This window comes from Hordeum vulgare, chromosome 7H (genome assembly GCF_904849725.1).
Source record: "Hordeum vulgare subsp. vulgare chromosome 7H, MorexV3_pseudomolecules_assembly, whole genome shotgun sequence".
Classification (NCBI taxonomy): domain Eukaryota; kingdom Viridiplantae; phylum Streptophyta; class Magnoliopsida; order Poales; family Poaceae; genus Hordeum; species Hordeum vulgare.
The window spans coordinates 345,555,695-345,578,052 of record NC_058524.1 but is presented as its reverse complement, the minus strand read 5'-3'; the positions used below and the strand labels follow the sequence as shown (position 1 = coordinate 345,578,052).

Below are 22,358 nucleotides of genomic sequence, written 5' to 3'. Positions count from 1 at the left end.
GTGCTTGCTAGCTTGCTAGATTTTCACGTACGTATGTGTGCTGCTGTTCTCGTTTTTTGATCTATGGATTAAAAGCCAACACCATATCCTCCAAAAAACCATCAGTAAACACATGCGAGTCTTCTCATCAGTACCAGCCAGGGCGTCAAATAGCCAATCCAAAACAGTGTTCAGAATACTTGTTCGCTTGGGCAAAACACACTGGACTGATATGGACTCCTAGAGCTAAACGACATGGTTGCAGGCGAAGAAACATGGAATGAGTCCTCCTCTTCACGACCACATATTGGGCAGATTGAGGATAATTCCAAATTTCTCTTAGCTTTGCTTTCCAACGTCGCTAGAGAGTCCGTGGCCAGGTGCCATGCAAAAGAATAAACCATTGGGGGAACATTACAGTGCCAAATTTCCTTCCAGCCCTCCCTGCTCCCGTCAGGACTACTACTGGTAGATATTGCCTTAGCATTATTTTGCTCGTCACTGGACAACTTATATGCACTGCAGTAAACATACCATTCCTCGCAGGTGTCCATGCTATGAAATCCTTCCCCACACGAGGAGCGGGTCTTAGCTTCTGAATCTCAACTACATCCACTGGTAAGAAGTGTTGCCTGATCTTCACCATGTCCCAACTACCAAGAATATCAATTATGTCAGATACTCATTTGACTCTGCATCTTCCTTTTCGAGTGATTAGTCCTCATGTTGGCTCCCTTGTGATCCACCTACAATGCCATATTCAGACCTTTTGACCATTGCCTATTCTCCAAACAATCCCCTTCTTTAGAAGGACCACGCCATGGGAGATAGATTGCCATGTGGGGGATGGGTTGGAAGTGAACATTGTATCAACAAGATTTCCATTGGGAAAGTATTTTTGCCTTAAACAGTCGGGCACACAAACTGTTTGGATATTCAATTATACCGCTTCTCTGTATCAACATCTATGCCAAATATACAAGTATTTAACCTGCATGTCCAAATCCGCACAACAATACAATTCAATTATACCGGTTTTAGTGAGCATACCTGATAAAAAGAGACGTCTTGATTGAACTCAAAAATTCCTTGTGTAAACAATACAATTAAAAGATAGAAAAAAATCAAGATATTTTGGAAAGTTTTGTGGTATACTTCAAAAGTATTTGTTGTACATGCAAAATTTCATTACGAAATCATATTGATGGAAGTCATGGATAGAAAAAACAAAATTGAGCACCAAAATACGTTTGGAACATACTCCCTCCATCCCAAAATAAGTGTCTTAAGCTTAGTACAATTTTGTACTAGAGCTAGTACAAAGTTGAGACAGTTATTTTGGGACGGAGGGAGTAATATTTTCAAAGCATCATTTTCAATGAAAGACCTCGAAGAAGCTGCTTACATATTAGGCATAAAGATCTATAGAGATAGATCAAGACGCTTAATTGGACTTTCACAAAGCACATACCTTGATAAGGTTTTGAAGAAGTTTAAAATGGACCAGTCCAAGAAGGGGTTCTTGCCTATCCTACAAGGTGTGAAGTTTAGTAAAACTCAATGCCCATCAACTACAGAGGATAGAGAGAATATGAGTGTCATCCCCTATGCTTCAGCCATAGGCTCTATTATGTATGCGATGATGCGCACAAGACCAGATGTCAGCCATGACATAAGTATGGCCCAAAGGTTTCAATTCATCACTGAGCTAATGCCCGGAGCAGGACCCATCTATAACAACCCTATATAATGGGATCCAAAGAGTTGGATGAATTGAAGAAGCAACTAGCCGAGCAGCTCAGAAAAGGATTTATCCGGCCTAGTGCCTCTCCTTGCGGATCACCTGTTCTATTTGTGTCAAAGAGGGGCAGAACTATCCGACTTTGTGTCAACTACCGTTATCTCAAGAGGTCACGGTAAAGAACAAGTACACACTTCCCAAGATTGAAGACATGTTCGATCAGATGAATGGTGCCAAGGTGTTGTCCAAGATCCATCTCAGGTCTGGATACTACCAATTGAAGATCAGACCTTAACACATTGCGAAGACGACATTTGTGACCCAGTATGGCATGTATGAGTACGCGTTCATGTCATTTGGGTTAACCAATGCCCCCGCTTACTCCATGTATGTCATGAACAAAGTTTTCATGGAGTACATGGACAAGTTTTTCATTGTCTTCATTAATGACATACTTATCTTCTCTAAGTGTGGAGAAGTACATGGGCAACACTTGACGATGGTCCTACATAAGCTTCGTGAGCACCAACTTGATGCCAAATTAAGTAAGTGCGAATTCTGGTTGCATGAAGTTGGCTTCTTGGGACATGTGTTGGCGACACAAGGGTTGTCAGTGGATATTATCAAGATTGAAGCCATGAGTGAATGTCAATCCCCAAGCAACGTGAAGGAAGTCGGAATCTTCCTCGGACTCGCGGGATATTACCGCAAGTTCGTTGAAGGATACTCGAGCGTTGCTAGACCTATGACTCACCTCTTGAAGAAGGACAAGAAGTTCGAATGGACGCTGAAGTGTGAATAAAGCTCCCACGAGCTCAAGAAGGGATTGAGGACAACCCCAATTTTTGCCACCCCCGATATTCAAAGAGTTTGCCATATATTGTGATGCATCAAAAATCGAGATTGGTGGTGGTCTGATGCAAGAAGGCAGAGTCATAGCATATATATCCAGAGAGCTACATCCTCACGAAGAGAACTACGCCACTCATGATCTTGAGTTGGCAGTTGTGGCTAATACCTTAAAGACATGGTGACATTACCTTCTGGGAAAGCGATGTAAGATATACACAGGCCATGGGAGTTTGAAGTATATTTTCACTCAAAAGGAGGTGAACATGAGGCAACGAAGATAGTTGGAGTTGATCAAAGTCCACGACCTCAGTGTCCAATACCACCCTAGAATGGCCAATGTGGTAGCACATGCCTTGAGCAGAAAGGCTTGTTCCTTGAATGCTATGATTAAGGAAAGGCTACCCTCCTTGTATGTAGAGCTTTGAAGCTCTGGGTTGGAATTAATTGCACAAGGATTTTTGGCCAACCTCGAATCAAATCCCACCTTGATGGATGATATTACGGAAGCTCAGAAGGGTCACGAGAGCATTGAATGCATCAGAGGAAGATCAAGAAAGGCAAGGCCCTAGAATTCTCAGTGGATGGACAAGGAGTCGTGTGGTTTGGGAATCGCATATGCGTACCCAACAAAGTTGAGCTCAAGATGTTGATCTTGTAAGAAGCCCATCACTCTCTGTACTCCATCCACCCCGGACGAACCAAGATGTACCAAGACCTCAAGTCAAGATTCTGGTGGCATGGCATGAAGAGAGAAATACCCACTTTTGTCGCTAAGTGTGACATATGCTAGAGAGTCAAAGATGAACATCAACGACCCACTGCATTGTTACAACCTCTCGAAGTGCTTGAATGGAAGTGGGACAAGGTCGGGATGGACTTCATCACCAGATTGCCCAAATCAACCAAGGGACATGATTCCATTTGGGTCATTGTCGATCACCTGACAAGGTATCCGAGTTCATTCCTGTCAAGACCACCTATGATGGAAGAGAGATAGCCAGTCTCTACATCAGCCATATCGTGAGACTTCATGGAGTTCCTAAGGAGATTGTGTTGGATCGAGGTACCTAGTTTACCTCGAGGTTCTGGAAGAAGTTTCAAGAAGCCATGGAACCAAGCTATCCTTCACCACCACGTTTCACCCTCAGACCGGAGGATAGACGGAATGAGTAAATCAGATGTGCTTCGTGCTTGCGTTTTGGCATATGGAGCCAAATGGGAGGATTGCTTACACTTCGCCAAGTTCTCCTACAACAAAAACTATCTGTCCAATCTTCAGATGACACCTTTTGAGGTGTTGTACGAACGCAAGTGTCACACTCCCCTCAACTGGTCGGAAAACAGGAGAAGCACTAGTCTTTGGAGCAGTTATCCTCCATGATGTAGAAGAGCAAGTTGAACTCGTTAGAGAACGCCTAGGTACTGGCAAATTAAGACAGAAGAGCTCAGCCGATTCCCACCGCCGAGAAGTGTGCTTCATCAACGGAGACCATGTATATCTCCGAGTCACGCCTCTTAAGGGAACTAGGCATTTCCACATCAAGGGAAAGATTGCACCAAGATATATCGACCCCTTCATGATCACCGCAAGATGAGGAGAAGTTGGCTACCAGCTAGAGCTAGCTTCCAAGCTATCTGATGTGCACAACATTTTCAACATATCACGACTCCGGAACTGCCTCGAAGTTTCCAACCACCTCGATCTCTACAAGGACATCAACCATCAAGCCATCGACCTTAAGCCTGACCCGATTTAACGTGAGAGACCAGTTAACATATTGGATGAAGCTACACCATGAAGTACTTCAAGGTCTAGTGGAGCAACCACACTAAAGCAGAAGCAACGTGGGAGCGTGAAGACTACCTTAGATCCGAGTTCCCTTATCTCTTTAGCACCTAGCTCAGGAATCTCGGGGATGAGATTCTTGTAAGGGGGTAAGTCTATCACACACTGTGTTTGTACCACTTTGTTATGTTTATGAGTTTAAAATTTTGGACCCATTTAAAACTTGAATTGTGCTTGTGATTCTTGAATCGGTTGCTGTTTGCTTGAGTGCTTGTTTGTGTTTTAATTCACAAAAATCCTCGTGCTCTCAATACTCTTCTCCTTGATCCAAATCTTTGCCCAACGACCATACCATGTGTATAGGACTAAAACTATTTTACAAAATATTATTTTTACCAACAAACATTTATTTAATTTAAGATTTCAAAAACACATGAATTGAGGTTTGTACTACAAGCCTCAAATTAGGGAGGATGCTTTACCCCAAGAATTTTATTTGGATCCTATTATCAAAAATACTTCCCAAAACCACAAAATTATTATTTTAAATGTTATTTTTGTGTTTTATTTAAATACCTTTTTCCGAGGCCATAATTGGTCTTTCATAGCGAAAAAATATTTATGCTTCCAGAATATTTGAGAAATTTTAGGGGAACTCAATGGTCATATATTTTACATATATAAGAGTTTTAACACATGGTCATGTTAAAAATATTGGACAAAACCCTTGAGATGCCTTTTTGGTTATTTCAAGTATTTGAAATGTTTCTATAAGAAATGTTCTCAAATAAATCCAGTAAAATACTAGCATGTCACATGTGCTATATGTGATGTTTTTGCCAATTTTTATCTCAACCCCAATCATTTTGGTTTACCAAAATATCCCAAAACCCTCTCTGTCCAGATCCAAACTTGTGCGAATTTACATTGTCAAATTCCTTCTTTTCCCCAAACTTCGTGGGCATTCTCTAATTGCCGAATAATGCCACCACACCAAGTGGTACGTTAAGGAGAATAGTTTTGGATGACTAGATCTATAGAAACCCATTTCTCTTGATTTGTAGGGTTTACTATGTTTACAGTGGAAACTTTCTTAAAATGGGCTCAAACCTTATGATCACTCTCATTTCTACCTACCATGTGACCCTGCTCAATATCATAGCAAGTGGGAGAATTTATCTTGCCCAAAACAGCATTAAACACCTTCTGGTGAGATGGAAAAACTGTCGTTTTGAGCCCTTTCACTCTTCTCCCTGACCCCATCTTTTTACCGCACTTACTATCATCACTTTTCTACCCTAGTAAGAAACTGATGGCCTCAGGTTAATGATTGGGGGTTAAAACTAATTTTTTACCCCCTGGACCAGCTAGGTAGAAGATTCTCCACCCTTATTTTCAACTTTTCACCCAAAGCCTTACCTTCCAAGACTTCCACGACATCTCCAAGTACCCTAAGCGGCTAAGGGACAAAGTGGGGCATGCCCAGAGCGTGTGCAGCATGCCATGACATGCAATACGCGAGCTCTGGATCGTGCTACAGTGCGAACCCGCACTATAGCCGCCCCCATCCCAAGCCACCCGACATCCTTGGGATGCAGGAGCATGTTCGTCGAGGCCTCGTTGGCATCCGGGACACACCTCATTTTCATCACCTTTCTCCCTCTCCTCCTCCCATGCATGCCGAGCGCCACCCCACTCATCCAACCCATGGCCTCGCACGCCCGTCCGCTAGAGTGCTCCCCTGTTCCTTCTTTTCCCTCCTATGGTCATAGACCACCTCCATGACCGCCGGTAAGCCACTTCGGCCTCCTCTCGCAGCCTCCAAAGCCCCCATAGTGAACACCAACGAACTTATCCTATGGTGGACCACGCCCCTCCTATAAAAGCTACCCTCGAGCCCTCTCCTCTCCTCTAGTCCGTCTCTCGTGCACCTAATCGCCACCCAGCACCCTCCATTTGAGCCCATGAGCTTTTGAGGTCGAGATCGAGCTCGGGTCCGCCGCATTGGGTCCGCCATCGTCCAACCAATGTAGGCCTCCTCCACCTCTCTCCTTGCTCGATATGGAACCACAACAAGTCCTTGACCTATTCCCCTCCGTCTCCCATTCGTTTTGTAGTTCCAGATGACCCCGACGATCACCTTCTGAATCGCCTCCACCGCAGGACCTCGGCGTCGGCGAACCAGATGTCCCCTCCGACCATCTCCACCACCACCCGAACGGCGGCTTGCCCCCTAGTCCATTTACGCAGTCCCTCATCATTGCCGTGCCCCCTGTCATTGCCGGTGAGCTCGCCTCCCTCTCTAGTCCCGCGGTCAGGGATGCAAGCGGGCCTCTCCTGTCATCACACCTCTCTCTCACTCCGCCCTCTCTCTCGTGACTGGTCCCCACCTATCGGGTTTAAACCCAGGCGGACACACTCACCTGGAATAACCGGGCTTGTTTCGCCGAGTGCGCCGTCTCGGCCAGCCGGTTTGGCCTAGTGGCACGGTGCCTTTTTTTTTCTTTTTCTTCCATTTTCCAAAAATTGGACAAGTTGCAATAATGGTCGAAATCCAAAAATGTCACCTCCTAAATTCTTGTAATATTCCGAGCTATTTAATGATGCCACTTGTGCATTATTTCGAAAACATTTTGTGTATTGCTTTTATTAATAAAACACTTTTAATTTTTTTTATCTCTGTTAAAAAGCTTTTCACTACTTTGAACACTTCAAAACCAAAACCTAATAATTTTTGCAATGCTAGTATCCATCCTAGTATTTTACAAAAATGGTTTGACATTTTCATGAGTGTTATACTTTCCATATTTTTGTCGTGGCCTTATTTTTGCTTGTTATATTGCAAGGATAGATTGTGTTGTTGACGAAGAGGTTGGACCAGAAGGATTTGAAGACCCCAAAGACTTTGTTGAGGCAGACAAGCAGACCTTTGCCCATGTCTATGAAACCTTTTGGCATGGCATATATAACTTAGTTTGTTGCATGGAGTCATGATGAAATGGTAACCACCTTGGTGGGTTGCCTCCGATGCTTTCCTCGTTAATACTTGCATTGACATGACTCTACTCTGTGCTTAGAGTTGTGCGGGGGGAGATATATAGGATCCTAGTAGATGCTACAAAAGTGGGATGGGAATATGCATGGTGTTGGGAAGAAAAGGTTTCAAAGAGTTTTCTAAAGCCCCATTGGGTGCCACTAATGCGTGAGGGAGATGGTGTTGGCTAGGTAACCACTTGAGAAAGAAGTGGTGTATGAGAGCAAGTTGTGTGCGTGCTTTCGAAAAAGGATTAGATTTAAGATTTGTCGACCCTCCCGGGCGTACATGTGTGACCACGATACCCCTTATGGAGCAGGGCTTTGTTGATTAATTTGGATGATGCTGGTAGAGAGCCCGCATTACTAGTGGCAGGAGTGGCGTGGTCACTCTTGATATGGGGTCGTGTCTGAAAGGAGGACCATGGGCTGTTTTCACACACACCGGGCACACCGTTGCATGCCCTCATGAATGATAAGTGTGATGTACATCATGAAGGATGGCACCAGTGAGCGGACTCTTTGTTTAGTGTTGTCAAAGGAAAGGCATTGTTCGGGGTGCTTAGCTCGGGTACCTACAGTATCGCGAGTCGTGGATGATACAAAAGTTCGCCTAGTCTTGTGGTTAAAGTGCTCAACCTCTACAGAGTAAAACTATTCGAATAGCCATGTCCACGGACAAGGACAATTGGTTGGTGCTGCTTAAACTACATCCATTTTTTCTCAAAACTTGGTATGTGTGAGAGAAAGAAGATACGTGAGCTAAGTATAATGACTTGACATGATGATTGGACATGAGATGTTCAACCTCTACTTATATTGATATCTGTAACTTGTTCATATGGATATGCCTGACCTGTTGATGCATGCTTTACAAGTTGAATTGAACATGTCATTGCACTCAAAATTAACTTTCCGAAACATAGCTACTTAGTGCTTTATCAGACATTGTTATACCTTGTTCTAAAAAATGGGCTGCTTGGGAGTACATTCAAAGTACCCATTGGCTTGCCACTAGTTATTTAATTGGCCATGCATGGAAGAGGAGGAATATGGTGAAGAGTACCTTGGTGAAGAACATGCGAAGTAGGACGCTTCTCAGTCAGAATGCATGGAGGGTTAAGGCAGATGGCATTGGTTCATGCTTTATTTCAAGATTTCCGCTTCTAGTTGTGTTTGGTGTTTGAACTTCATGAACCTATCTATGTAAAACTTGACCTTGATGGTCTTTATTTGTGTAAGAAAGTATGTATAGATGTAAGACTCTTGTTATCCAGCTTCTGTGTGTCGAGTGAGCATTGATCTTTGGGATATATTTACAGGTGCATTATGTGATCACGAATTATGAGTCAGGGTCCCCACACAATTGAATTTTGTTGCATGTATGTTGCATGGACTGTCCAATAGTCTTTCGAGGGTGCTTGATGCCCCCATTTTCTTCTTCTTTGGTGGTAGTGCGATTAAGGTAGGGCGCCTAGAAGCAGTGTGCTGCTGGGCCGAGTCGTGGTGCACACGTTCATCAGGTGTGGTGGTTTGCTCGGACAGCCAAGCATTTTCCATGATGCATAATTTTGTCACCAAGTCTGGGAATTTGTCAAACAACTGAACCTAGCTCCGAGAAAGGGTGTTAAGTACCCCTGCGTCGCCTTAGTAAAGGCAGAAGGTGGTGAGCAATTTGGAGTCCTGGGTACTGGTTATTTTGTTTTTGACTAATGGAAATCTAGAGCAGAACTGTTGGACGGTCTCCCTGGCTTGCTACCGTATGTAGATGAGATGCCAGGAATTGATAGGTCCCAAATTATTTGGGAAGTACCCCATGTGGGAGGTTGGTGGGATTAAATTTTCCAACCTGGCCGAGGTAGACTCCATTGCAACCCCATGTTTGTCGCAGGAGGGTGGTGGAGGTTTTGGTTCGAGGTCCAAGACCTCCTACCTGTTCCGATTAATCCGATGCCCATCCCTCAATAGGGAGTTCAGATCCAAGGATTCTTCCCAGGGGAGACTATAAGCTGAAAAGTTTGTGGGCGAGATACCGAAGGCGAATTTCTTGGTCGCATCCTTCCACCCTTACAAGGGAGAGGTTCTGAGGGTTCGCCGTCTTCAAGGGTGACCCACCGAAGAAGGTCATTGGGATGATGAAGGCCTCAAAGGGGTTCAAATCATTAGTCGGGGAAGCCATCCTTCCTTATGACCACACAACAGGATTTCAATGAAAAAACCATTGTCGGTGTAAAAACTGGAAGACCTCGGGCAAGGGGTCCCGAGATGGGAATTCGCGTAGATGGTAATAGGAGATGAAGAATAAGATACTTTTACCCAGGTTCATACCCTCTCGATGGATGTAAAACCCTACCTCCTTCTCTTGTTGTATTGATATTGTAAGATCACAGAGTTGATCTACCTAGAGATTGAGCATTTGTGGCCTAAACCCTAGGGGTTTGTATAGTTGTGTATGGATATCCTCTGCAGACTAAACCCCGTGATTTATATAGGCACTCGGGGTATCTAGGGTTACGTTAATGTCGGTTATCACCTATGCATTGTACGCCAAATGGAACCCTTCTCCCTTGGAGGGTGATTCGTCTCCAACGTATCTATAATTTTGATTGTTTCATGATATAATATTATCATTCTAGGGCACTTTATATGTGTTCATTTACCAATTAATATTTTTTTGAGCACTAACCTATTAAACCAGTGCCTAGTGCTAGTTGTTGTTTTCTGCATGTTTTTGGCTTTTCTGGTTTACAGTACCAAACAAAGTCCAATTGCCACAAAACGTTTTCTCAAAATTTTGGACCAAAAGAATATGCGGAAGCTTCCGGAGAAGACCCGATGACAGATGAGGGAGCCATCACACAATAGGGCATTCGAGGGGGTGGTCGTGCCCTGTTATGTGGTGGCCCCCTCAGGCGCCTCCTGACGTCCCTCTCTGGCTTATAAATTCCTAAATATCCCAAAAATCCGAAGGAGCCTCCCGAAATACTATTGCCACTACTACAAGTCTCTGACTTGTCGTGTGCCCATGTGGAGCCCTGTTCCGGTGCCCTGTCGGAGGGGGATCGACAATGGAGGGCCTCCACATCAACCTTGCTGCTCCCATGGTGATGTGTGAACAGCTCACCATAGACCCATGGGCCCTTAGTTAGTACCTATATGGCTACCTCTCTCTCTCTCTCTCTCTCTCTCTCTCTCTCTCAATCTTCAATACAATTATCATCGCGTCTTCGCTTTTATCTATCTGATGTAATTCTTTTATGTGGTGCGTTTGTTGGGATATGATGAATTGTGGGTTTATGTTCAGCTTACTGATGATAAAAGATCTGAGTCTTCTCCGAAATATATATTTGATTCTTATTTGCATGATTATTATAGCTTCATAAATCTCTCCGATCTATTAATTTGGTTTGGCCAACTAGATTAATCTTTCTTTAGTGGGAGGTGTGCGTTGTAGTGGGTTTAATCTGGCGGTTCTCTCTATCGCAGTGACATAGTAGGGGACAAGTGTGGGGGCCCCGACTCATAAGGCGTGATCACCGAATGTACGTGGAGAGTGATCCTAGAGATCAATGCTCATTGAACACACATAAACTGAATAACACGAGTATTACATCCATTACGTACCATCTTACTCAAATATGGCTTTTATGACCAGGTCATCATAAACTCGCAATGGAAATATCAAACACTAGCGTGGATCCATGCCATCTGCCTTAACCCTATAGGCATTCGAACTGGTAAGCATCCTAGCTCGCGTGTACGTAACCAAGTACTCTCCATCGTATCTTGTTCTTTCATGCGTGGCTAATAAAATAACCAGTGGCAAGCCAATGATTACTTTGAATGTATTCGCAAGCAACCCATGTTTTGGATCGAGGTAATAACAATGCATGATATAGCACTAAGCATCTATGTTGCAGAAAGTTAATTTTGAGTGTAATGACACGTTCAATTCAACTTGTGAAGCAAGCATCAACAGGTGAGAGATATCCATATGAACAAGTTATAGATATCAATATAAGGAGGGGTTGAACATCTCATGTTCAGTCATCATGACAAGTCGTGTGACTTAGCTCAAGTATCATCTTTCTCTCTCACACACACACCAAGTTCTGTGAAACCATATGGACATAGTTTAAGCATTACCTCCAACTGTCCACCACCGTGGACACGACTATTCGAATAGTTTTACACTATGCAAAGGTTGTGCGGTTTACCCACAAGACTCAACAAACTTCCGTGTCATCCACGACTCAGAGTATATTACATACCTGAGGTAAGAACTCAGACAATGCCTTTCCCCTGCCAACCCTAAATAAAGAGTCCACTTGTTGGCCCACGTCCTCATGGTGTACATCATACGAGACTCGCTCCAGATCATACCATCACTGAGGGGAAACAACGATGTGCCCATTTCTGTGAAACAACCCATGGTTGCCCTACCTAGGAGGACCCCGTTTCAAGAGAGTGACTAGGCTCTCCCTCCATTAGTAATGTGGGCTTTGTGCTACCATGGACCAAGGTAATCAACAAGGCCACTTCCCAAAAAGGATTAGTGCAGTCGAACATGTATGCTTGGGATGAACAGTAGACCATAAATCTAATCCGTTTCCAAACACACACACAAAACTTGCCTTGGTACACCACTTCTTTCTCAAGCGGTTACCTAGCTCATCACCATCTCCCTCAGGCATTAGTGGCACCCGACGGGGTTTTCATAAGTCTTTGAAATCATTTCTTTTCCGACACCATGCATATTCCCATCCGATTTGCGTAGCAACTACATAGCATCCGAACTACATCCCACCCGTACAACCCTCATAGGAAGGTAGGGTCATGCACGATGCAAGTATCAACGAGGAAGTAACAAAGCTAACCCACCACGATGGTCATCGTTTCATTTATGATTCGATCCAACAAATAAAGTGCCATGTGCCATGCAAAAAGGGTTTCTTAAACATGGTTAAAGGGTACTTGCCTCGCTCTGAAAAATCTTCGAGGTCTTTACAAACTTTTGGTCCAACTCCGAGCACTTCGTCTACTTCATCAACTACTATCAAAAACCACCACAATAAACAACACGACAAGCAGAGAAATAAAAGTGTCATAAAATATGAGTTTTAGTTTTCTTGGACACCTCTTGTCACAAGAAAAATACCTGAAGTGTTTCTACTTGAGTTGGATCAACAATGATTTTTAAAATGTGGAAATGGAGGAACTAATGATTTTATAAGAAGTCCAAAAAATATTTTAACAAAAATTAGTGAATGGACTCATCAAATTGGGCATGATTTAAGAAGATTTTGGAAAGTGGTTTCACTTGATTTGGAGTTGGGAAGATTTTCTTATGATTATTCTAAGATGAGATGAATGGGAAATGGATGTATTTATTTGATCTATCAGAATTAATGCATGGTAAAATGTTAACCGTGGCTTGATAAATAGGGCATGATGTTTATATCACCTAGAAATTGGAATCACTCTATTGGAATTTGATTTGAATGCTCTAGAATTTTTACAAGGAGGGATTTAACAGTTCAAATTTTATTTTGAATTTGAAAACAACAAAAAAGTTTGCTAAAAAATGAGCAATGCACATATTTGGATAGGACAAGATTTTAGAATCAATTAGGAATGTGATCAATCAAATTTGGAGTTGAAGTAAATTTATTATGAATTAATCCATTTCTCTGCTAAAAAGAAAATAGAGAAAAGGGAAATTACCAAGATGGGCCTAAGCTACGCCGTGAGCGTATCTTAGCACCATAGCGCACTGGGCCGGCAGTTGCTCAGCCATGCACACGAAGTTGGTGACATAGAAGACGTACTCCTCGGAGTACGTATCGTCTACACAGAGGCGGGAGACGATGGTGGCACCTCCAGTTAAATTGCATGGCCCGGCCGCTAGTTCAATGATGGTGGGGCCCGCCTGTCGGGTCCTTCCCCAACCTCCCGCTCAATAAGGGGAGAGGTAGGGAGGCAAGGCCGACGCGTGCACATGCGTCAGTCTGGCGGTAAACGACATCTCCGGCGATGCTCTGGCCGCCGGAGTTCTCGGGATCGAGCTCCACATCCGTATGGGTGGTCTTAGGCCGTGGGGAGGTCAAGGTTGACTGAGACATCGACAATGGCAAAAACTGCATTGGCATTGATTGTCATGGCACCATGAGCCCGGGGAGAGGAAAATGGAGCATGTGAGGGGCTTGCGGCGATGCATGAAGCGCTCTGGTGTTGCTCAACACAGAGGAGGGGCTTGGGGGAGCTTGAATTTGAGCGCAGGCCAAGGGGGCAATGCTGGCCGTGGGGGAATGAAGAGGGGACGAGAGGACAAACGGGTGGTATAAGGTGGTTCATGGGAGGGTGAGAGATCCAAGGGAGAGCAGATGGGAGCCTAGGGCTGACTTATATGGTTGGGCTACGAGTTCATCATGGACGACGTCCACGACCAGGGCTCAGTCATTGCTAGGGGTCATGGGGGCGCGGTCCATGACCAGGGAAAAGGAGAGAGAGGAGCCAAAGGAGGTAGAGGCATGGTCATGTGAGCTAGCTCATTGGAGCTCTCAGGGTGGATGGCACGCGTGCAAGGGGAAGCCAGTAGAGGGATAGAGAGGAGGGGGCCGACCGACAAGTATCTCTCGGATGCCGTGGCCATCTCAGGGGACATGATGCAGAGGCCTGAAGTGGTCGGGGACCTAGATTGGTGGTGGCTATAGTGCTCTGGTGCACTGTAGTGCACTCCAGAGCACCCAAATGGCATGCCTTTGGCATTTTGCGCTCATCCACTTGTGTCAACCAGGCCTAGGACGGAGTAAATAAAGTGTGGACATCATTGGATGCTGCTGGGGGTGCCTTGGTTCAGAACGAAAGCCAAGAGGGGGAGAAAGGATGATGTCCACGGGGTAAAAGGAGGGTTTTACCATATGAATAATTAATCTATTGCCATGGTATTGCTAGTGGAGATTGAGGGTAACTAGGTGACACTATGATAAAACTTAGGGGTGAAGGAGAGTAGTAGAAGGGGTCAAAATAGGCCTTTTATCAATCTACCAGAAGGTGTTTGATGAATGTTTGGCCAAGTTAAGAGATCCTACTAGCCATGATATTTAACAGTGTCAATTTGTATATGGAAATGAGGTTGAGCACCAAATTTGGGATTAAATGATGAAAGTTGCCAATGTAAACTTTATAAAGCCTAGAAATGGGCAACATTGGTTTTGTTTAGATCTGTCTAAGATAAATTTTTCTACCTAATGCACCACTTGGTGTGGTGGTCTTATTTGGGGTTTATAACATGCCCAAAAAGTTTGGAACCAAATGGGGAAACTTGATAATGCAATAATTCCCAATTCTAGAAATCAACAAAAATGGGTTTCGGGGAATTTAGACAAGTGGATATGTTGTCCTTGTTGCACTACTTGAGCTAGATGTATTATTAGAGAAGTTTGAGAACAATTGGAGACGCTTGAAAACATGGACTTGCTCAAATTTGGATCTCAATAATTGGGATTGAGATGAAACTTGGCAAGATTATCACATATATCATGTGTGGCTTCCTAGAATTTTCCTGGAATTATTTGAGAATATTTCATATGGAAATATTTGAAATACTCAAAAATACGTAGAAAGGGGTTTGGAGGGTTTTGTCCAATATTTTGAACATGACCATGTGTTCAAGCTCTTATATATGGAAAATATATGTCCACTGAATTTCCCTAAATTTATCGAATATTTTGAAAGCATTAAAAATAATTTTCCCCTATTAAAGACCATTTTTTCCTTAAAAAGGCAGTTAAAATAAAATAGGAAAATAACTTTTAAAATAATATTTTTGTTGTTTTGGGAAGTCTTTCTCATAACAGAATCCAAATAAAATATTTGGGGAAAAACAACTTCCCGATTTTGAGGACTTGTAGTACAAACCTGAATTTAGGGTTTTCTGAAAGCTTAAATTAAATAAAACCTTTTTGCCGAAAATATTATTTTGTAAAAATATTTTTCTATGCTATACACATGGCATGGTCATTGGTCAAAGATTTGGATCAAGGAGATGAGTCTAGAAAGAGAGAGGATTTTTTGTGAATCTAAAAGACAAACAAGCACACAAGCAATCACAATCAAGTCAAGTATCATAAGCACACAAAAGTTTTAATTGGTTCTAATTTGTGAGCTATGTTTATTTAGACACATCTTTGTATTGTTGACACTAAGGATAAAACAATGGGTTTAATTCATATTAGTTGAGTTCTCTTTGTCTACATCATGTGATTGTTCTCCAAGCATTACTCTATTTTACTTAATACTCTAGATGAATGTTGGATAGCGGTTGATGGGCGGAGTAATTGTAATAGGTTCAGGCAGGAGTCGGTCTATTTGCTTATGTACGCGATTCCTATATACACATGATTATTTCCATGAATATCACATAACTATGCGCTTTTCTATCAATTGCCCAACAGTAATTGTTTACTCACCGTATGCTTACTACATGAGAGATGCGACTAGGGAAAACTATTGCCCGGGTCTACTTTATTATATATTTACAAACTCTACAATCCACTTGCTGCATTTATTTACTTATTATTTATTTTCAATTATCAACTATCATCTACACACTTCATTTTATTGCAAAAAAACAAGTCCAAGGGGATTAACATTCCTGTTGCCCGCATTGGGTACAAGTGTTTGCTTCTTTGTGTGCAGTCGCTGAAGACAGGCCTTGCGTGTTACTCCTATTAGTTAGATAACCCTGGTTCTCACTGAGGGAAATAATTACCTATATTGTTCTGCATCACTCGTTCCTCTTCACGAAAAACCGAACGCAGATCACAAGTATCAGCAAGGACTTTTGGAGCCGTTTCCACGGAGTATCTTCAACCTAGTATCAAGTAGCTTCACACACATTATCTTTCAATTGTTCCAATTTTTATTTACTATTATATTTTTCTTGCTTCGTAAAAATCAAAAATACAAAAATACTTTTCTTTTCTCGTCACTAGTTTATTTCCTTGTTTGCTTGCTACATTACTTCTTTCTTTGCTAGTTTACTTGTCCTACTTGTTACTTTGCTTGCTCAATTACCATGTCTAAAGATACTACTAAGTTGTATGAATTTTAAAATACTAATAATAATGATTTAACTGGTACTCCTATACCACCCGCCACTAGTGTAGAGCCTTATGATATAAATGTTGCTTTGCTGAATTTAGTGACGAAAGAACAATTTTCGGGAAGTCCTAATGTGGATCTCGCTGCTCATCTTAACACCTTTGTTGAACTATGTGATATGCAAAATAATAAGGACATTGGTATTGATTTTGTGAAATTGAAATTATTTCCTTTTTTTATGAGATAAAGCTAAATCTTGGTTCTCATCTTTAACACACAATAGTATTGGAACATGGGATAGGTGTGAAGATGCTTTTATTACCAAGTATTTTCCTCCTGCTAAGATCATCTCCCTTAGAAACCAAATCATGAGTTTTAAATAAATGACCAAGAATATGTTGCACAAGCTTGAGAGAGGATGAAATCGATGATTATAAATTTCCCTACTCATGGTTTTAACTGGTGGATGATAATCCAAAATTTATATGCTGGACTAATTTTGTGTCTAGAAGTCTTCTAGATTATGTTGCACGTGGTACTTTCATGGAGGTGACACTATGAGATGCCACAAAACTACTGGATAACATCAATACAAACTACTCTCAATTGCATAACGAAAGAGCTCCAACTGGTAAGAAGGTAAATTCTGTTGAGGAAATAACTTCTTTGAGTGAAAACATTGATGCTCTTATGACTATCATTGCTAGTAAAAATGCTTGGGTTGATCCTAATGGCATGACCTTGTCTACTTTGATTGATAAAAATGATAATGACATTGATTTGAATTTTATCTCTGAAGCAATTTGAATAACAATTCTTATAGAGGTAATTTCAATGCTAGGCCTTATCCCGGTAACTCCTCTAATAGTTATGGCAACTCTTATGCTAATTCTTATGGAAATCCTCCTACGAGTAATAATAAGTTGTCCTCTTATCTTGATAACACCATTAAATAATTCATTAGTTCTCAAAAAGTTTTCAATGCTATGGTAGAGGAAAAGATGCATAAAATTGATGATTTGTCTAGGAACATGGATATGATTGTTGTTGATGTGGAAACTCTTAAAAATAATAAATTCCCACCAAAGCATGATTTTAATGATACTATTAAATATATCCAAATATCTACAAATGAAAGTAAGTCTAACACCCCAAAATTTTAGCCCTGTTTTTAATTATTAAATTTTTTGCTAGGGTTATTTAAATTTTTCTCTTTGGGTTTTCTGCTGATTCAAACCCCTTCTTTTCTTGGTTTTATAAATAGTTCTTCCTCAAATGAGAGATTTTAATTTTTTTTACTTAAGTGTTGACTCAAGTGTTATTCACTTCATTTCTAATCCAAAGAAGTCTTTTTATAAACATATTATTTTAAGCTTTATTTATTCAAAACTGGCTTTTAAATTTTCTTAAGGATTCAATCTGAACTCGAACCATTTGGTAACTTCTTTTAAAAATTCCACAAAAACTTGGTAGTGACCTAATATGTTTCTGGATCAATTTTATGCAAAAATATAGATAAGTGTTTTGGAAAAATTTGAGCATATTATTTTATTTTGCATTCTGGTCCAATTGGAGTTTTGTACTACAACCCCTAGATATACTTCTTCAAAAATTCTACAAAAATTTGGAGTGGTCAAGGAGTTCATATAATTTAGTTTTATGTAAAAATCCACTATTGTGTTTTGAAAATTTTGAGCACCACATCCTGATTACTATTCTGGACCAGTTTTGTAGTTTGCACTACAACCCTATTATTTCCTTTCCAATGCCTTTGAAATTTTTGTGCTTGTAGTAGACCCTGCAAGACCCTTAAGTCCAAGAGATCAGCCACTTTGTGTTTAAGCAAGCCCGTGTTTTAATCAACCAAATTGTTGTTCAAATTTGTTTTTCGCAAATTATTGCACTAACAAGTTTTTCTTTTTCAAAACCTAACGTAGCCATCATTGCTAGTGTCCAGAGAGACCTCAATCTGGAAACTTTGGTGGTGAGAAACCCCCTCTAGATGTCCGTGGCTTCTTGTCGAACACCTTGCATCCCTTACCAGATTTGGCATGTTGTTTAGTTTTTGTGAAGAAGTTGCCCCAATAACCAAACCTTTATGTCCATAGGATCCCTGGTGAAACCCCTAGACAGCCTGTCAAGTTTCACTATGATTGGAGCGTCTTGTTGAGGCTGGGCATTTCGCCGAGAACCTCAAGGGCATGCCAAGAGGGTGCTCCAGAGCACGACTTTTGTAGCCAGAGCACCCGAGCCACCGAGTCTCAGTATTTTCCCCCTTGCTGTCCGAAAGGGCCACAACACCCCGGTCTATCGCACGTGTTCTTCGTGGTGTACCTACTGCCCCTGCTGTACCCCCTAGAGCACTGCGGCCGTGCCGACCACCGATGCCAACAACAGACGCCCAACGATGCAGCACCGCCCGAGCCGCCCCCGTGCGTCACGTGCCCTCGAACCACCCTGCATAGTAACTGTGTGTGACAAGCCCTGCTTGCCTGCCTCTGCTGATCCTGTGCGGCCACAGACGATGACACCGACAATCTTATATTCGGTCATCGTAGAACCGATGTCCCGCAGCTATAAATAGGCCCCTGGAGGTGCATCGTAGCTCACACAAGCTCTCTGGCAGCCGTAGAAAACCTCCCTTTCCTCCATTTCGACCGGAGTCGTCGTCTTCTCTGTCTCCGGTCAAACTTCGGCCGCTACCACTCCGACCAAATTCGTGGCCAGCTGTGCCCCTCCGGCACCGTTTTTCCTTGGAATGGAATCGGGTGAGTATGGTGATCGTTTTCCCCCTCTGTGGTGAGCTCAAGGTAGACCGTGGGCGAAGCCCCTGGCAGGCCCGCGCCGCCGTCCGCCGGCTCTGTAGCTACCAGAGCTCCCTCGCTCCCCGGAGGCCGTGACACCCCTCCCCAGAGTCACCTTGGAGCCCTGAGCACGAGGATGCCCTTGGATACGAGGTTGATGGCCCAGTCACCGGCGAACCTCACCGGAGTCCCCATCTCCCCTCGGCCAGAGGAGGGAGAAGACCGGTTTGACCGAGTCAAGCCTGCCTGTGGGCCCCGGGCGTGAGCGACACGACCAGGCCAACACCCGCGTAAGTGTTGACGCCTTCGGTCAAGTACGCCTCCCCCTTGCGCTTACGTATTCAGCACCGAATCGTTTTCCTTTTTTTGTTTTAATTTTAAAAATAGAACTTTGACCCAACTTTGACTGGCTCTAACTCCTAAAATAATAGTCCAAATGAGTTGATTCTTTTTCTCACCTCTTCCAAATTTCATCTAGTTTATTTTAGTGTTTATTTGATAATTTTCTAAAACAATTTTATGTACTGTTTTGTATTTGTGTGTTAATTAGTATATTTTCAAAATATAGGCTATGTTGAGAGGAGCAGAAAACTTGCGAAAGTTTTGAAGTGAAACCCTACCTCTCTACACTTGGAAGGAAAGCATCCTAAACCTTGACATGTGTTGGTTATGTGCGTTTTTGTTTCTTAAAACAAACACTATGGTTATGTTAGTATTGACGGTATTTCATTTGATGATCGTGCATATGGCTTTATGTGTGAAAGTATGATGATTGCATGAGTGAGATGGGTAAGTTAGAAGTCATATATTTCTGCCACACATGCCACACATGAAGAGAGTCGGTGTATCGGGGAGATATGACTATGGGATTGACATCTGGTGGGACGAGTATGGTCAGCGAGGCATGAGGGGCATGATAGGTAGTAACTCTGTCCATGGTGGTGAAATCCTTTTATTTTCCTAATCATGCGGGGAATAACTTAAACCTCCCGAGTTGACCGTAGATCGAGTCTTGTCAGTATGTCACCTTAACCCATTAGTGCTGCCACGATCTTCCCGAAAGGGGATATGGTTCAGTAGGTCGTAAACCTATTATCAGGTACACACCAAGTAGAGGGGCCAGGATGAAGGTATCCACGGCCATGGACCAAATCCAGTCATCCGGTCAAGGGGCATGGGTGTTTCCGGTCTGGGACCGAGAGGGGAAGAGCTCTCCCCTAGTAGCGTGCGGTATAAATTTGATCCCATGCTAGTCGAGGTTGGAGCCTCCCCGTATTAGGGTTCTTCGCTGGCAGCGTAGTTCGAGTGATATCGGTCTTCGCGGGAGAAGAATGGGTGTGTAATGGTTCTGAGTGTTTACTTCTAAAATACCATACGCGGGATTAGTCCGAGTAACTATCTAAACCCGTGGGTTGTGGGTAAAGAGTACACCCTCTGCAGGGTCAAAACTATTCGAGTAGCCGTGTCCACGGTCAAGGACGACTGATTGACTAGTCAAGTGTCGGTTTGAGTGTCGGTCTTTGTAGGTAGTTAAAGAATTGTGAGATAATCAGGAAATATGGTGGATGATTATAAACATTATTTTCTGTGGACTAAACCCTATGATTATGATTGTTGAATATTCCTGGGACGGTTCTACCTGCTGGATATTCTTTATTTATTATCATTTCATATAAGCCCTTTATGAGGTTTTGCTGAGATGCCCGACTTCGGCATGTTTATTAGTTCATATAAGCCCTTTATGTGGTGTCGCTTAGACGTCCGACTGCGGCATGTTCATTATTTCGTATAACCCCTTTATGTGGTGTCGCTTAGACACTCGACTATGGCATGTTCGTTATTATTTTATTCAAGCCCCGTATGTGGTGTCGCTCAGACACTCGACGGAGGCATGTTTTATATCACATACGTAAATTTTACTCTTGTTGATTGTTGTCACATCCCTAGCTACCCTTGATGATTAGCAAGATTGTGCTCATATTTTCATTCTTGCATTAAAAGTGAAAATGGATATAAAAGAGAAAAACCCTAGCAACTCTATATTCAAAACAATTCAAACTTGTGACAAATCAATGAACCCAAAATGGCCTTCATAAAATTCCATCATTTTTGATAAATATTGGAAACAACAATTGAGGGGTGGAATTATTTAAAAAAATACTTTTGGCATTTTATTTTAAACACAAAAGCCACTGAAATCAACTATATATTTGATTTCAAATATTTCAGAGTTTCATAAAATGTTGAATGTTTTATATGGGGTTGGGAATATTCCAAATAACACCTCAGCGTTATTTATACTATTTTACAATTAGTTTAGAGCCAAAAAATGAAATGAAACAAATGTTAGGAAGAATAAAACAGAAAATAGAAAAGAAAGAAAAGAGAAAACGCTTACCTGTCGCTCACCTGGCCCAAGCCCATCCCCTTGCTGTCGTCTTCCTCTTGATAGTCGGCACCACGAGGTGGCCGCCGCCTCCTCCGACGAGGCCACGCACCTGCGTGCCTGCGTCGACCCTCCCCGCCACACTGGCATGGAGGGATAAGCCTCCCGCACTCGTTCCCATCCTCTCCCCCTCCTCACTCGCCCCCCTACGCCTCTCTCTCTCTCGGCCGCCATTGGAGCGAGCTCGAGCTCGAGCTCGCCATCATCTCTGGCCTCCTCGAGCCTCTCTGAGCATGTCGTTCGCTCCGCCTCATCGAGCTTGTCATCCCTGCCAAAGGAGAAGAACCCCCGAGCCCTACATCGCCAGATAGCCGTCGTCTTCTTCCTCGGGTCGCCGTTGATCGCCGCCGTTGTTCTCCCTCTCCAAGCCGTCCCCGAGCATGCTTTAGACGCCTCTGCAATCCCCGTGAGCCCAAGGTGCTTTCCCCCTTGTTTCCTCCCTCGATCCCTTGCCCCAGGCCCCGATTCCATCGGAGCCCGAAGAGATCTGCCGCGGGAGCTCGTCGCCGGTGATGCTCCGATGATCGGTTCATCATAGGAGCCAATCCCTGATCCATTTGCCCCCTATATCGATGACCTCGACATTTCCCGAGCTCCGGCAACTGCCGAACT

The 22,358-nt window shown here is 43.0% G+C and overlaps 1 long non-coding RNA gene across 1 annotated transcript; it reads left to right on the top strand.

The window, feature by feature from the left end:
* Positions 1-367: 367 nt before the first annotated feature.
* On the top strand, positions 368-7,625 carry LOC123413088. The gene is made up of 3 exons (XR_006613674.1): positions 368-447; positions 526-597; positions 7,210-7,625. It is a non-coding gene; the product is annotated as an uncharacterized LOC123413088 (long non-coding RNA).
* The last annotated feature ends 14,733 nt before the right edge of the window (positions 7,626-22,358 follow it).